Source organism: Eretmochelys imbricata, chromosome 9 (assembly GCF_965152235.1).
Source record: "Eretmochelys imbricata isolate rEreImb1 chromosome 9, rEreImb1.hap1, whole genome shotgun sequence".
In the NCBI taxonomy this organism is placed as follows: Eukaryota; Metazoa; Chordata; order Testudines; family Cheloniidae; genus Eretmochelys; species Eretmochelys imbricata.
Window position 1 is genome coordinate 69,448,160 of NC_135580.1, and position 17,362 is coordinate 69,465,521.

A 17,362-nucleotide genomic window follows, 5' to 3' on the forward strand; every position below is an offset into this window, starting at 1 on the left:
AGAAAGTACGACAAACAACTGAAGAGTGCATTGCTAAAAGGACATTGTGCAGTACTGATAGGAAGCACTAAGAAGATGCACAAAAATATACCTTTTTAATCTCTGTCCTATAGTAAATTATATATGTTTTAATAAATGAGCCACTCACAAAGTCTGTCCCCTCTCACCCTAACTGGGCATAAACATAAAAAAGCAAAATAAAAGCAGGATGTTTATGAAAAGTGTTCTCTTTTAGCTTGATTGTGGGCAAGTCACTTCACTTTTTCTTGCCTCTGTCAGTTTCACTTTTTCTTGTCTTCTCTCACCTCATCTGTAGTGTAAGCTCTTCAAAGCAGAGATTCTCTCCATATTTTTGTATAGCACCTGCACAATGTGGCTACAATTTCAGCTGCTACTATCTGATTACAAATCAAGCTACTTAGATGGAAAATTGTTCTCCCTCAAATAAGCCAAATGCAATGTAAAACTGCATCTGTAGTAGCAGGGAAGGCTCAAAAACTCTAGCTCAAAATCTTAATTACTTACACTTACAATTAATATTAAATGTATTTATTCTTATTTCTGTTAGAACACCAATCCCAAGCTGTTCAACAAAGACAACTATTCAACATATAAAATTCACAAAATGCACTCATTGTCTGCCCCAATCAATCTATAATAATATTTGTGTCTAAATCACGAATCAAAATCACTCAATAGCATAACCTCTAAACCAGCCTTCCTTTAAATAAATAAATCAAAGGATTAAAATCAGCCCCAATGTAATTAATAACAGCTGCATTGCAATCAATGGAATTATAGTATTGTTCAGTTTGCAATAATATCTTTTAAGATATTGTATTGTCCTGACTATCATACTACAGAGCTCTGTGGGTGTGGGGAAAAAGCACACATCATGCCTTTTCTGTTGGTCAGTGCAGTTCTAACTAAATGTATTTGAATTATACAGCCAACTGTGGCTTACAGAACCTTGCAGAGTTATTCAATGCTGCACCTTTCAATCAGCCAAGAAGATAGCAGTAGGAAGGACAAGGACAATGATCATGTTACAGATCTTCACAAGATATAATGAATAAGACAGAACTTACTTAAAACTAAAACAACTTAAGGACCACATCCTGCAAAGGGATTCGCATAAGCACATTCTAATACCCCACAAAGTCCTATTCAATGGGCCATGGTGCAGCTATAACGGCGTGCCTGCGTGGAGGATGGCACATAAAAGGGAATCAGTAATGTCACTATCTTTCTGTAGTTATACTACCGTAATACACTACCTATATTTCAGTTCTGTGAAATAACAGAAATTTAGCCAGTACCTTTAACTAGCACTTCATTTAATAAAAAATGAAAATTTAAAACAAAATATTAAGAGCCTAATCTCACCCACATGCCTCTGCTTTTACTTCGGTATCAAAAATCCTACTCCATTTTGCCCCAAATGGCAGATCTAACAGCACTGCATTATCCACATATGTAAAAGCCTTACAAAAGAATTGCCACAATCACAGAGTTTAGGAACACACTGGATCTTAAAGATATATCCAGTTGATTTCATACAATACCTCCTCGGAGGACACAGTGCTGATGGTGCCCTATACTAGTTAGAAGAACATTTCTGAAAGTCCCAAAGACCATAATGGGGTCACTACGAAATACGGATTCATTCGTCTGAATGTAACTGATATACGCACTTCAGCCTCTAATAAGTTAAACATCTAGTCCAGACTGTCACAGCTTCTTTCATACTCTGTCTTCTTTGACCACAAGTATCCTCTAACCACTAACCTTGAAGGTAGCACATACAGATTAAATTCAGTCATAAGACTGAAATACTTACAGTAAGTTGCTGTTAGCAATGCAGGATCCTGTGACACTTGCATCTCTGAATTATTTTATATGCCTATGAAAGCTGAGTGATAGCTTTCATTCATCTCATCTTTATCATCATTTGGTAGCACTTCAGTCCACCACTTGCTTTCATATTTTCACAAAATGTCACCAAGTAACGATACAAAGAAAGAGGAGGAACTCATTGCATTAAGAATCACTCACTCCAGGTTTTGTTTAACAGACAATGAGACAGAGACGAGTTTTATTTGTTTCTTTTGAAAAGCTTAAGAAAATCTCAACGAAAAAAAGTAACTGCTAGTTATATGTGGATGCTATATAATTGATTGTCAGCTCAAAACAGATGTACGAGGAAGATACCTGCAGGTTCAGGTCCATCTTTTACTTAAGGAAGTTTTATTAGTTGATGTCCTTCTAATTAGAAAACTGAAAAAAGTGTTGAGTGAGACGAGTCTGGGTTTTTTTAAGCTGACACCAATGGTACTGATCACATCCCAAGAAAAACACAAAAGAGACCATGGCAAATTAAATTTAATGTGGATAAATGTAAAGTAATGCGCATTGGAAAAAATAACCCCAACTATACATACCCCAAACTATACATACAATATGATGGGGACTAATTTAGCTACAACTAATCAGGAGAAAGATCTTGGAGTCATCATGGATAGTTCTCTGAAGACATCCACGCAGTGTGCAGCGGCAGTCAAAAAAGCAAACGGGATGTTAGGAATCATTAAAAAGGGATAGAGAATAAAACAGAGAATATCTTATTGCCCTTATATAAATCCATGGTACATCCACATCTTGAATACTGTGTACAGATGTGGTCTCCTCATCTCAAAAAAGATATATTCTGGCATGAGAAAAGGTTCAGGAGAGGGGAACTAAACTGATTAGGGGTTTGGAATGGGTCCCATATGAGGAGAAATTAAAGAGGCTAGGACTTTTCAGCTTGGAAAATAAGAGACAAAAGGGGGATATGAGAGAGGTATATAAAATTATGAGTGGTGTCGAGAAAGTGAATAAGGAAAAGTGATTTACTTGTTCCCATAATATAAGAACTAGGGGCCACCAAATGAAATTAATGAGTAGCAGGTTTAAAACAAATAAAAGGAAGTTCTTCTTCACTCAGCGCACAGTCAACCTGTGGAACTCCTTGCCTGAGGAGGTTTTGAAGGCTAGGACTATAACAGGGTTTAAAGAGAACTGGATAAATTCATGGAAGTTAAGTCCATTAATGGCTATTAGCCAGGATGGGTAAGGAATGGTGTCCCTAGCCTCTGTTTGTCAGAGGGTGGAGATGGATGGCAGGAGAGAGATCACTAGATCATTACCTGTTAGGTTCACTCCCTCTGGGGCACCTGGCATTGGCCACTGTCAGTTGACAGGATACTGGGCTGGATGGACCTTTGGTCTGACCCAGTATGGCCATTCTTATGTTCTTATGACAGTCACTAGTTAACACTACAGCAATGATACAAATATAGCTTCTGTGTTATGCTGATTTATTCTGATATAGCTAGCCCGGAAAGGGTTGTTTTTCTAAACAGTCTAGCTTCATGTAAGCTATAAGATACAGAAGTATTCCCAAGTGTTATTCGGGAAAGTGGGGAGAAATACATAGTATACTGTCCTGAGAGTACAGGTAAGAATAACCCGCCTTCTCTAACTTGTGGCACATGGTAGGATGCACTCCATTGAGGGTGCACTTCTGGTGCTTCGCTATTAAAGATACGACCAGAGATGCTCAGACAGCCATAATATCATTCTGTGCCAGCAAAACAAGAAACATTAATAATGGAGACTTGTAACATAGTTTCATGCACAATAAGTATATTCCCTGAATGAGTCTGTTGGACCCCATGTAAGAGAGTTTCATGTACCATAGAATCGATGTCTAATGCACACAGCAGATTTCTTCAAGAGGCCATTTATCAAAGGGACTCAATAATAGTGTCTAAACATGCTTTATTCCTTTAAGGATTTAAGAGAAGGCTTGATTATTTAATATGCACACATACACAGAGGAGGTCTGTAGCAGAGCTGAGAGTAGAACCTAGATCTCTTGATAACCCCCTTCACGACAAAGCCATCTCCTCTTCTCCATTGTCCGTGGCCACATACACACGCACACAGCAGAAGGATGTCTTTGCAGTTACAGCAGAGACAGGTTATCAGGAGATTTAGGTTCTATTCCCAGGTCTGCCACAGACCTTCTGGGGCTCCTTGGGAAAGTCTTTTAGACTCTCCATTCCCCAATTTGTCTATCTGTAAAATAGGGATAGTGCTATCCCTCCTCAGAAGGATTTATGAAGATAAGCCTATTAGCGTGTCTGAGGCACCCGGATACAATGTGACAAGCACCAAAGAAAAGCCTCTGACTAAAAAAAAAAAAAGTACAATATTTGCATAAATCATTCAGCAATACTTATACACTGTATCTAGTGTATTATTCCTCTTTCTGCAGACAGCCCTTTTCTAGGTGACTGACAATCATACAACTGGTGCAAAAGGCGAGTGCTTATCATTTCAACCAACCATCACTTATAAAAACAACAATAAAGAAAAATAAACACACTGAATTTGTAACTTGGATATTTCCAAAACAACTCTGTCTATTGCAGACAAAAGCTAATAATAATCCATCCATCATGTTTCTGATCAAAGCCAGTAAAATATAGTATTATTAGTCATATATCTCCTATGAATGATGTACTCCAACTTGCAGATACAGTATCTCATATGGTATATGTTCATCACAGGAACACTGAGACAGATAGCAACCTTTTTTACATGATGGTGTTTCTCAAAAGTCACTTTTTTCCCTCCCTCAGCACACACTGAAAGAGGATCAAAGTGGCAATGTTTTTTTTCAAAACAGCACTAATTCAAAGAAGACAGAGAGAAAATGCACTTAAATACCTAAAACATAAAGATTCAGCCTTGAATTAGCAGCATAGGTAGGGACAGGTGTTGTTCAAATGACAGGTTCCTTGTCACAAAACTGAGTATTTCATGGGAGTGGACCCTTCTTATATTAACAAACATTATTCACAAACACGGAAAGGAGCTGAGCCCAGGACAAATCCTCCCTGGCCAACGGAGTGATAAATACAAAAAAATGAATACACTACCTGCATACTATTAAAAACAAAAAAGGGACAGCATTAGAAAAGAGTGTGTGTGGTGTCCTACACAGGGACAGGAACATCCTTAACATGGTTGGTTATACATACTGCATCACATGTTCTCTCAGTGAAGCCACAGAGGTGAGGGGGATCACCTCCTTCATCTTTATGCCTCAGAGGTCTGATAAAAGGAATTCCTGAGTGCGGGCAACTGATTATTGCAATTTATGTGAGTGCACGTACTTCTCAGCCTGCCAAGGCCAGATGTGGCATGCAACATGGAAAAAAGATGTAAAGTAACCACCACAAAAATCATTCATGCAGGAAATTTAAATACTGTGAAATTACTCCTTTAGAATAAACTATGGTTTTTATTATCTGAGTTTCATAATTCTTTACTGCTAATGTAAATAATTTCAACAACAAAGTGAGGGGACACCAAATTTCTATGGAATGCAGATATCTTTGGAGCCAAAATAACTAGTGTATCTCAAAAGGAGGGACATGTGTGTGTGTGTTTTGAATGATGAAGCCAAATAATCTTTTCCACCATCTTTTCTCTCTTCCAGTTGACTGTATCCTTCAAAGCTGGTTTCTCAAGGAAAAACATATGCATAGAGCCTCCCATTTGATTTTGTCACATGTAAAAGAACATTATGTGCATTTCCTTACAGCTTGTTTTGTGGACTGCACCAGGTTCTCTTTATTATAGTTCAGCTTTTCCCTTACTGCCTGCACAATATAAACTGCACATATCGTGACATTACCAACTGATCATCTCGGGGTTTTCAAAGCTTCTGTTTCAATTCAACTTCTGATTATCAGCCAGAAATACCTGAGAATTCTGTGCTGGAATGTGATTTCCAATTTCTGTAATAGCTACTGAGATCTTTATGGTTAATCTGGAACATAAGGTTTTAAATCAATTCAAAACCCAGACAACTTTGTGCAGACATTACATAGATGGCCCCCTATCATCAATAAAAATGACACACAACGTACTCTGGAGTTATTCACAAACAGTTCCTACAAATCACCTTTATTAGAGTACAGAACAGATCTCAGCAACTATTTCTTGAATTCCAGAGATTTACATAGCAGCAAGAAGACATTCACAACTAACTGATATAAAAGGGAAATCAGTTAAAAAATCAGGCTGGGTCTGTTGCATATTATAATCAGAATCATAGGACTGGAAGGGACCTCGAGAGGTCATCTAGCTCAATCCCCTGCACTCATGGCAGGACTAAGTATTATCTAGACCATCTAAGCTGCTCTTAAAAATCTCCAATAATGGAGATTCCACAACCTCCCTCGGTAATTTATTCCAGTGCTTCACTACCTGGACAGGAAGTTTTTCGTAATGTCCAACCTAAACTGCCCTTGCTGCAAAGTAAACCCATTGCTTCTTGTCCTATCCTCAGAGGTTAAAGAGAACAATTTTTCTCTCTCCTCCTTGTAACAACATTTTATATACCTGAAACTGTTATCATATCCTCCCTCCCTCAGAGAGCTGAGTCCTGGGTGGTAGGCTCACAAGAGCCTACTTCGTGTTATGGATTACATGTTAAGGAACCCTGTAACCCTGGCACCAGTTGTGGGTTAAATAGAATCATAAGACTGGAAGGGACCTTGAGAGGTTATCTAGTCCAGTCACCTTCACTCACAGCAGGACTGAGTATTAGCTAGACCATCCCTGACAGGTGTTTGTCTAACCTGCTCTTAAAAATCTCAAATGATGGCGATTTCCCAACCTCCCCAGGCAATTTATGCCAGATAGGAAGTTTTTCCTAATGCCCAACTTAAACCACCCTTGCTGCAATGTAAGCCCATTGGTTCTTGTTCTATAGTCAAAGGTTAAAGAGAACAATTTTTCTCCCTCCTCCTACTTGCAACAACCTTTTATGTACTTGAAAACTGTTATCATGTCTCCTCTCAATCTTCTCTTCTCCAAACTAAATAAACCCTGTCTTTGCAATCTTCCCTCATAGGTCATGTTTTCTGGACCTGTAATCATTTTTGTTGCTCTTCTCTGGACTTTCTCCAGTTTGTCCGTATCTTTCCTGAAATGTGGCGCCCAGAACTGAACACAATGCTCCAGCTGAGGCCTAATCAGCACAGAGAAAAGTGGAAGAATGACTTCCTGTGTCTTGTTTACAACTCTCCTGCTAATACATCCCATAATAATGTTTTTTTTTGCAACAGTGTTACACTGACTCTCATTTAGCTTGTGATCCACTATGACCCCCAGATCCCTTTCTGCAGTACTCCTTCCTAGGCAGTCATTTCCCATTTTGTATGTGTGCAACCGATTGTTCCTTTCTAAGAGGAGTACTTTGCATTTGTCCTTACTGAATTTCATCCTATTTACTTCAGACCATTTCTCCAGTTTGTCCAGATAATTTTAAATTTTAATCCTATCCTCCAAAGCACTTGCAACCCCCCAAACTCTGAAAAGTTTATAAATTTACTTTCTAGGCCATTCTCTAAATCACTGATGAAGATATTGAACAGAACCAGACCCAGAACTGATCCCACTCAATATATCCTTCTAGCTTGATTGTGAACCACTGATAACTACTCTCTGGGAATTGTTTTCCAATCAGTTATGCACCCACCATATAGCAGCTCCATCTAGGTTGTATTTCCCTAGTTTGTTTATGAGTCGGTCATGCGAAACAGTATCAAAAGCCTTACTAAAGTCAAGATATACCACATCTAACACTTCCCTCCTACTTACAAGGCCTGTTACCATGTCAAAGAAAACTATTAGGCTGGTTTCACATGGTTTGTTCTTGACAAATCAATGCTGTTACTTATCACCTTATTATCTTCTAGGTGTTTGCAAATTGATTGCTTAATTATTTGCTCCTTTATCTTTCCAGGTAGTGAAGTAAAGCTGAGTGGTCTGTACTTCTCTAGGTTGTCCTTATTTCTCTTTTTACAGATGGGCACTATATGTGTCCTTTTCCTGTCTTCTGGAATCTCCCCACTCTTCCATGACTATTCAAAGATAATCGGTAATGTCTCATATATCTCCTCAGTCAGCTGAGTATTCTAGGATGTATTTCATCAAGCCCTGGTGACTTGAAGATATCTAAATTGTTTAAGTAATTTGTAACTTGTTATTTCCCTATTTTAGCATCTGATCCTACCTCATTTTGACTGGCATTCACAGCCAATCACTACCAACCTTTTTGGTGAAAACCAAAGCCATGTGCATCCATTTAAATGAACTGGGTTACTTTGCTGGTTAGCCTACACACAGAATGTTTGTATCACTACTAACTTTAGAAGAAACTGAAATTCTCAACTGACTGACTGTTTAACCAACTGCAGTTAACTTTTCAAAATACAGAAAATGGAAAAGAACACAAAAAAGGAAAAGACTACTGAAAAAATACCCAATAAATCATGTAAATGAAGCAGGGTCAAACACAATGGGAAGAAGGCTCCAATAAGAACAAGATAGTAAAGCCATGGTTTCCATGTGACTTCTGATCAAAGACATTTCAGGAGTCTCACTTGAGAAAAAGGGTACTATTTTCAAAAGTGCCTAAGTGACTTTAAGCCCCATTTTCAAAAGTGTCTTAGGCATGTAGGAGGAGAAGTATCATTGGAATTCAATGGGGCAACAATTACTTTTGAAAATTAATCATTAGATGCCTTTGAAAATTGTACCCAACATAGAGAAAAATACTTTCCATTCCCACATGAACCCCTATGCATAAGATCCAAGCAGAAACTTTGGGCCAGATTTCAAACACATTGAGCACTGCTGCTCCGATTAGTTCAATTAGAACTGATTAGATTTCAGTTACCTCCAGAATGAGGCATAGTATTACTACCAATATGACATGGTTTATATTGGGAAAATTACAAGCAACCCATGTTTATTATTATTAATACCAACAACAAGCTGGATCTCTCATATTAGCAACAAAGCAGCAAATTAAAGAAACTAAAAAAACCACTGTCTGTTCAATGTATAAATAATGGACACAAATTGACTAATCCTAAATTAATGCAAAAAACTTGTTGCATGGAAGGAATAATAGAAAATAATAAAATAAAATGCAGAGTTTCTGACTGGCTTTTTGAGAATATTATATGCTCTAGTCTTTTAATGTGCTTTTCTCATGATTGTTAAAGTACTAGTGTCCTGAATTACTTTCAGTAATGAAAATTATTTTCCCCAGTGGTTTTGGAAAGTAGGAACTTGTCTGTATTCTATGTTTGTTATTATACTCTTGAGTCTTTCAGTCTTCTCCTTTATACATCTGTTTGGTACCACTACCAGAGGAGCTGCAGGCAATGATGGTGGAGGGGATGGCCCCATATGCTGTCTTTGACTCCTCCATCGACAAAGTGATGGCATTCAGGGGTTACACGGCTGCTCGCCCTCACATCTCAGAACACTCTCCTCCTTTTACAATTACAGTTTTTATCAAAGAAATAATCAGAAAATATATGTTTTCACCTGAAAATGTATTCAATTGGTTTATTTAAGTGGAAAAAATATTTTTAAAAATTCCTTTTTTTTTCTTTTTCTTTTTTTTCTTTTGGTCAAGAACACTGAAAACACTACGCTTCATAGGAACAAAACTGACCTTAAGGATGACTTCAAAATTGTTTTATTTTACTACACAGTTCTTTGATATTTTCTTCATTATTTTGGAAAAAAAATCTCCCTTTTGGATTGACAATGTGATTTCTAGATTCAAATAGTCTATCCATTGCCCATTCCCTCCACAACCATTTTATAACGTTTCTCTCTCTCCTTCTAACAATTAAAATCTCTGGTGTAACACCTTACTTTCTGCATTTCTATTTTTAAATCCATCAGTGGATATGTTGTAGGTCCAAGGACACCACTGATGGGCTTCTCTCCTCTTTCTTTCTTTTTTTTTTTTTTTTGCTTGTACTCTGACTTAAATGACTGTGTTTGCTGGAAAGAGAAATACTTTCAGGGCGTAATGAATGCCCAGTGCAGCCCCTCTGGCAAATAATACTTCAGAGTGAATTTTAGCACTTGTCTCTACAATTTTTCAAAAATAACATTAAATCCCAGAGACATAGATGGATGCACTCTCTTCTCAGTATGCATGCACAACGCATCTGGGGGTTCCACAGTTAATGAACCCAGGATCTCACAAGCTAAAGAGCCACTACAGCTTTAACTGGAGGATTCAATTCCTTAGTTGAGCGTAGTAGATTCACACCCTTTGTGGATCAGCCACAGTAGAGTGCAAGTAGCACACACCAAACCTTAGGTCATAAGCATCTCATTCATCTGGGAACAGAGGGAGCAATTATTCAGAGAACTGCCAACCCTGAAACTATACAAATACGGTAGAAATGAAGTGTTTAACCACAAACAGACACAGGTCTAAACAAACTATACTAGGCAAAGCTTCCTCTTGCGTGTGACAAAACACACTAACCACTCCCAGTCAGGGAAAACAAGCACTTAGCTACTATTTGGAAAGTAGCTTACAATACTGGGGATCAACACCAGACTCAATCACAGCTTCTTGGGGGGTGGGGCGGCCAGAGATTTCTGTTATATATGCCAAAAAGTTATGCAGAAAAAGCTAAACAAAAATCAAAATAAAATACTCAAAGAGAACGACCTTTTGTTTTCTTGTTCATTAAACAAATCTGAATATATGATTTGAAACAAACTATCTATTTAACAGGCCTGATGATTAAATACTTCCTGGTTCTGGTGGGTAAAATTAGTCCTGTGTAAAGTGAGGTTAAAATTAACCCATTGGGATACTCTGCTGGAAAGAAAAACTGAGAAAACTCCCAAGACATACCTGTGTACATGCAGTAAGTACAGTACCTGAATAAATTCATTGGGAAAAAGTCACAGTGTGCAAATCCATCAATTGAAGTCAATGGAGAGCCACTGAGAACAATATTATTTTATATCCCAGATAAGAAAGTCCTACAGACACACCTTAGTTTTACCCTGACACTGTAATAACATTAATTTATTCATTACATATTGTAGGATTAGCCTACCAGTGAATTCCTACAGCATTTTAGTTTAGAGACCTATACAATTACAGGATTATCCCATTTATCCAACTGGACTATTTTTGTTACATACAAAATGCATTATACAGGACCGTAGAATAACCACTGTTTAGTTGGTTATTTTATATAGTAAGATACAAGAGATTTAAAGATTAAAAGGCAAAATCCTGGCTTATTTCATTGTGCAGTATAGCTGGAGCTAAGTGTTTGATCCAGGCACCAAGCAGAAGAGCTACAAGTCAGGGAGCAGAATACATATGGTAGTCCTAGAGGGTGGAGGCCAGAGCTACACATACTGTGCCCATGGTAATGGGCAGTTTTGTTAGCAACATACAGGGAAAAAATACTAACCTTTCCTAACATTTCACTCTAGGTGTGTATGCACCGAGAGCAGAGCTGCCAGAATTTTTTCCCTCAGTGGTACCTGCTGGGGCAGCTGCCTGCATGCACCAACAGTGCCAGTGTAAAGTGTCCATCCGACCCCGTGCCCCCTCAGCTCCTCCTTTCTGGAAAACTCCAATGCAGACGGGCAGAAGGATGGGTCATGGAATGGATAGGTGCAACATATCTTGAAGAACAACAGTTATGGAAGGTTAGTAACCATTTTTTAATTCCTCAACTGATTGCAAATGTGCATTCCATTCTAGGTGACTCCCAAGCAGTTGAATAGGTGGAGGGATCAGATTTCATGGACATACAGACTGCAGAATAGCTCGACCAAATTTGGCATCATCTCTGGAATGCTGAGTGATGGCATAATGGGAAGAGAACATGTGCACTGATGATCAGGTTGCTGCTTTACAAATGTCTTGAATAGGGTTCTGTGCTAGGAATCCTGCTGAGGATCTTTGCGACCTTGTGGAATGAACAGTCAGGTTAGGTAATGGTGAAACACCTGCCAGATCATAACAAGTACAAATACATGAAGTAATCCAGGACAAAATTGTCTGTGAAAAGATTAGGAGACCTTCATCCTGTCAGCTACAGCTATGAACAGTTGGGTGGACCTTCGGAATGATTTAGTTCTATGTAGAAAGCTAGGGCTCATATGATGTCCGATGAGTGACAACGTTGTTCACTCCTACTTGCATGAGGCTTCAGATAGAAGACAGGTAGGTAGATTGCCTGATTGGTATGAAGTTGTGAAACCATTTTCAGGAGGAAACTGGGGTGAGGATGCAAATACACCTTATCTTTAAAGAAGACTGTGTACGGAGGCTCTGATGCGAGGGAACAGAGTTCTGACACCCGACTGGCTGAAGTGATGGCCACTAAGCCCTGGTCTACACTAGGACTTTAGGTCGAATTTAGGAGCGTTAAATCGATGTAAACCTGCACCCGTCCACATGTTGAAGCCCTTTATTTCGACTTAAAGGGCTCTTAAAATCGATTTCCTTACTCCACCCCTGACAAGTGGATTAGAGCTTAAATCGGCCTTGCCGGCTCGAATTTGGGGTACTGTGGACACAATTCGATGGTATTGGCCTCCGGGAGCTATCCCAGAGTGCTCCATTGTGACCGCTCTGGACAGCGCTCTCAACTCAGATGCTCTGGCCAGGTAGACAGGAAAAGAACCGCGAACTTTTGAATCTCATTTCCTGTTTGGCTAGCGTGGCAAGCTGCAGGTGACCATGCAGAGCTCATCAGCAGAGGTGACCATGATGGAGTCCCAGAATTGCAAAAGAGCTCCAGCATGGACTGAACTGGAGGTACGGGATCTGGTCGCTGTATGGGGAGAGGAATCCGTGCTATCAGAACTCCGTTCCAGTTTTCGAAATGCCAAAACCTTTGTCAAAATATCCCAGGGCATGAAGGACAGAGGCCATAACAGGGACCCGAAACAGTGCCGCGTGAAACTTAAGGAGCTGAGGCAAGCCTACCAGAAAACCAGCGAGGCGAACGGCGGCTCCGGGTCAGAGCCCCAAACATGCTGCTTCTATGATGAGCTGCATGCCATTTTAGAGGGTTCAGCCACCACTACCCCAGCCGTGTTGTTTGACTCCTTTAATGGAGATGGAGGCAACACGGAAGCAGGTTTTGGGGACGAAGAAGATGATGATGATGAGGAGGAGGTTGTAGATAGCTCACAGCAAGCAAGCGGAGAAACCGGTTTTCACGACAGCCAGGAACTGTTTCTCACCCTGGACCTGGAGCCAGTACCCCCCGAACCCACCCAAGGCTTCTTCCTGGACCCGGCAGGCGGAGAAGGGACCTCCGGTGAGTGTACCTTTTAAAATACTATACATGGTTTAAAAGCAAGCATGTGAAAGGATTACTTTGCCCTGGCATTCGCGGCTCTCCTGGATGTACTCCCAAAGCCTTTGCAAAAGGTTTCTGGGGAGGGCAGCCTTATTGCATCCTCCATGGTAGGACACTTTACCACTCCAGGCCAGTAACATGCACTTGGGAATCATTGTACAACAAAGCATTGCAGTGTATGTTTGCTGGTATTCAAACAACATCCGTTCTTTATCTCTCTGTGTTATCCTCAGGAGAGTGAGATATCATTCATGGTCACCTGGTTGAAATAGGGTGCTTTTCTTCAGGGGACACTCAGAGGAGCCCGTTCCTGGTGGGCTGTTTACCTGTGGCTGAACAGAAATGTTCCCCGCTGTTAGCCACGGGGAGGGGGGAGGGTTGAGGGGGTAGCCACGTGGTAGGGGGAGGCAAAATGCGACCTTTTAATGAAAGCACATGTGCTATGTATGTAATGTTAACAGCAAGGTTTACCGTGAAAGAGTGTAGCCACTGTTTTATAAAATATGTCTTTTTAAATACCACTGTCCCTTTTTTTTCTCCACCAGCTGCACATGTTTCAATGATCACAGGATCTTCTCCTTCCCAGAGGCTAGTGAAGAATAGAAAGAAAAAAAAACGCACTCGTGATTAAATGTCCTCTGAGCTCATGCTGTCCTCCCACACTGACAGAGCACAGACGAATGCGTGGAGGCAAATAATGTCAGAGTGCAGGAAAGCACAAAATGACCGGGAGGAGAGGTGGTGGGCTGAAGAGAGTAAGTGGCGGGCTGAAGACGGGCTGAAGCTCAAATGTGGCGGCAGCGTGATGAGAGGAGGCAGGATTCAATGCTGAGGCTGCTGGAGGACCAAACCAGTATGCTCCAGTGTATGGTTGAGCTGCAGCAAAGGCAGCTGGAGCACAGATTGCCACTACAGCCCCTGTGTAACCAACCGCCCTCCTCCCCAAGTTCCATAGCCTCCACACCCTGACGCCCAAGAACGCGGTGAGGGGGGCCACCAGCCAACCAGCCACTCCGCCACCGAGGATTGCCCAAAAAAAAGAAGGCTGGCATTCAATAAATTTTAAAGTTGTAAACTTTTAAAGTGCTGTGTGGCATTTTCCTTCCCTCCTCCACCACGCCTCCTGGGATACCTTGGTAGTCATCCCCCTATTTGTGTGTTGAATGAATAAAGAATGCATGAATGTGAAGCAACAATGACTTTATTGCCTCTGCAAGCAATGATTAAGGGGAGGAAGGGAGGGTGGTTAGCTTGCAGGGAAGTAGAGTGAACCAAGGGGCGGGAGGTTTCATCAAGGAGAAACAAACAGAACTTTCACACCGTAGCCTGGCCAGTCATGAAACTGGTTTTCAAAACTTCTCTGATGCGTACCGTGCCCTCCTGTGCTCTTCTAACCGCGCTGGTGTCTGGCTGCGCGTAATCAGCAGCCAGGCGATTTGCCTCAACCTCCCACCCTGCCATAAACGTCTCCCCCTTACTCTCACAGATATTGTGGAGCACACAGCAAGCAGTAATAACAGTGGGAATATTGGTTTCGCTGAGGTCTAAGCGAGTCAGTAAACTGCGCCAGCGCGCCTTTAAACGTCCAAATGCACATTCTACCACCATTCTGCACTTGCTCAGCCTGTAGTTGAACAGCTCCTGACTACTGTCCAGGCTGCCTGTGTACGGCTTCATGAGCCATGGCATTAAGGGGTAGGCTGGGTCCCCAAGGATACATATAGGCATTTCAACATTGCCAACAGTTATTTTCTGGTCTGGGAATAAAGTTCCTTCCTGCAGCTTTTGAAACAGACCAGAGTTCCTGAAGATGCGAGCGTCATGTACCTTTCCCGACCATCCCACGATGTTGGTGAAACGTCCCTTGTGATCCACCAGAGCTTACAGCACTATTGAAAAGTACCCCTTGCGGTTTATGTACTCAGCGGCTTGATGCTCCGGTGCCAAGATAGGGATATGGGTTCCGTCTATGGCCCCATCACAGTTAGGGAATCCCATTGCAGCAAAGCCATCCACTATGACCTGCACATTTCCCAGGGTCACTACCCTTGATATCAGCAGATCTTTGATTGCGTGGGCTACTTGCATCACAGCAGCCCCCACAGTAGATTTGCCCACTCCAAATTGATTCCCAACTGACTGGTAGCTGTCTGGTGTTGCAAGCTTCCACAGGGCTATCGCCACTCGTTTCTCAACTGTGAGGGCTGCTCTCATCTTGGTATTCATGCGCTTCAGGGCAGGGGAAAGCAAGTCACAAAGTTCCATGAAAGTGCCCCTACGCATGCGAAAGTTTCGCAGCCACTGGGAATCGTCCCAGACCTGCAACACTATGCGGTCCCACCAGTCTGTGCTTGTTTCCCGAGCCCAGAATCGGCATTTGTCATAAATATAAAGGGAAGGGTAAACCCCTTTGAAATCCCTCCTGGCCAGGGGAAAGCTCCTATCACCTGTAAAGGGTTAAGAAGCTAAAGGTAACCTCGCTGGCACCTGACCAAAATGACCAATGAGGAGACAAGATACTTTCAAAAGCTGGGAGGAGGGAGAGAAACAAAGGGTCTGTGTGTCTGTCTATATGCTGGGTTTCTGCCGGGGATAGACCAGGAATGGAGTCTTAGAACTTTTAGTAAGTAATCTAGCTAGGTATGTGTTAGATTATGATTTCTTTAAATGGCTGAGAAAAGAATTGTGCTGAATAGAATAACTATTTCTGTCTGTGTATCTTTTTTGTAACTTAAGGTTTTGCCTAGAGGGGTTCTCTATGTTTTTGAATCTAATTACCCTGTAAGATATCTACCATCCTGATTTTACAGGGGGGATTTCTTTATTTTATTTAGGTCCTGAAGTGTCTGCTGCATCTCCTGCAGGAGTCCTGAGGACTGTAGCCATGAACTCCCATGCACGGGGGAGCCATGTCGAAGCCATGGATTTGGCTGCCAAGTCAGCCGCATCCAAAGTAGCTTGTAAAGAGGCCCTTCCAACTGATTTTCCCTCATCCACTACCGAGAACCTTTTTCTAGCTCCTTGTGGGAGCAATTCATTGAATTTCTGCATGGAGTCCCACATGTTAAAAACATACCTGCCCAGCAGCGCCTTCTGGTTTACACTTCTGAGTTTTAATCCCCTGGTAGAATAAACTTTCCTACTAAATAAGTCTAATTTCTTCGAGTCTTTTGATTTTGGGGTTGTACCCTGATGACCCTGTCTTTCTCTCTCATTGGCAGCAGATACCACCAGGGATCTGCCACAAGGTCTTAACAGGGTCCATAATGGCCTCATTGAGAGGCAGGGATAATTTTGAAGGGCTCACAGCAGCTAAAATGTCAACCAGGCTATGGGAGGACTCTTTCACTACCTCCACCTGTATGCCCAGACTTAAGACCACCCTCTTCAACAACTCTCGGTGAACCTTATAGTCATCAGGGGGAGACAATCCACCCCCTACTGAGGCTGACTCATCAGGGGAAGAGGAGGAGGAGGCCAGCACCAGCTGTGGAAGCTCATTCTCTCTTTCTGTATCAGCAGGATCCTGTTGAGCCAGCTCTTGCAGTTCAGTACCAGAGTCTGGATCAGGTGCTCCCTGAACAATGCCACCCTTCTTTCTGAGGCCACTGAATAGGAGCATCTGGAATAAGCCTGAGAATTGGAGGAAACCACAATGATTCCAAAACGGCCAGTGGACCTTTGTAGGCCCCCAATGAACTCCTGGCCACCGCTAAATGGCACTCCTGTGCCTGGGACCTTGGATGGGAAATGCATGGAAGAGCTGGGAGAGCAGCTCCTCAGGCTGGAGGAGTAAGACCGAATCTCCAACTCTGAAGATGATGAGTCTCTTTCTGGTGACGGTACCGAACAATGAAAGGATCCAGCGGATTCCCTCCTGTCCACCAGCATCAATAATGCTGACTCTTGGGGATGATACCAGTACCAACAGCAAGAGAAGGTCTCTAGCAACAGCAAACACTTCTGGTGTGATTGGTATCAAGACAGTATTGGAACCGGGTTGTGCCGCAGATGGAGAAGGCTCTTCCAGTATGACTCAACAGAGCTTGCACAGATGCCTGCGTAAATGGTGTCAG

At 41.6% G+C, this 17,362-nt stretch overlaps 1 protein-coding gene across 1 annotated transcript in view; it reads right to left on the reverse strand.

Moving 5' to 3' along the window:
- The window catches only part of PCDH11X (protocadherin 11 X-linked), a 667,082-nt gene that overhangs the window by 141,813 nt on the left and 507,907 nt on the right, over window positions 1–17,362 (reverse strand). The window lies entirely within an intron of this gene.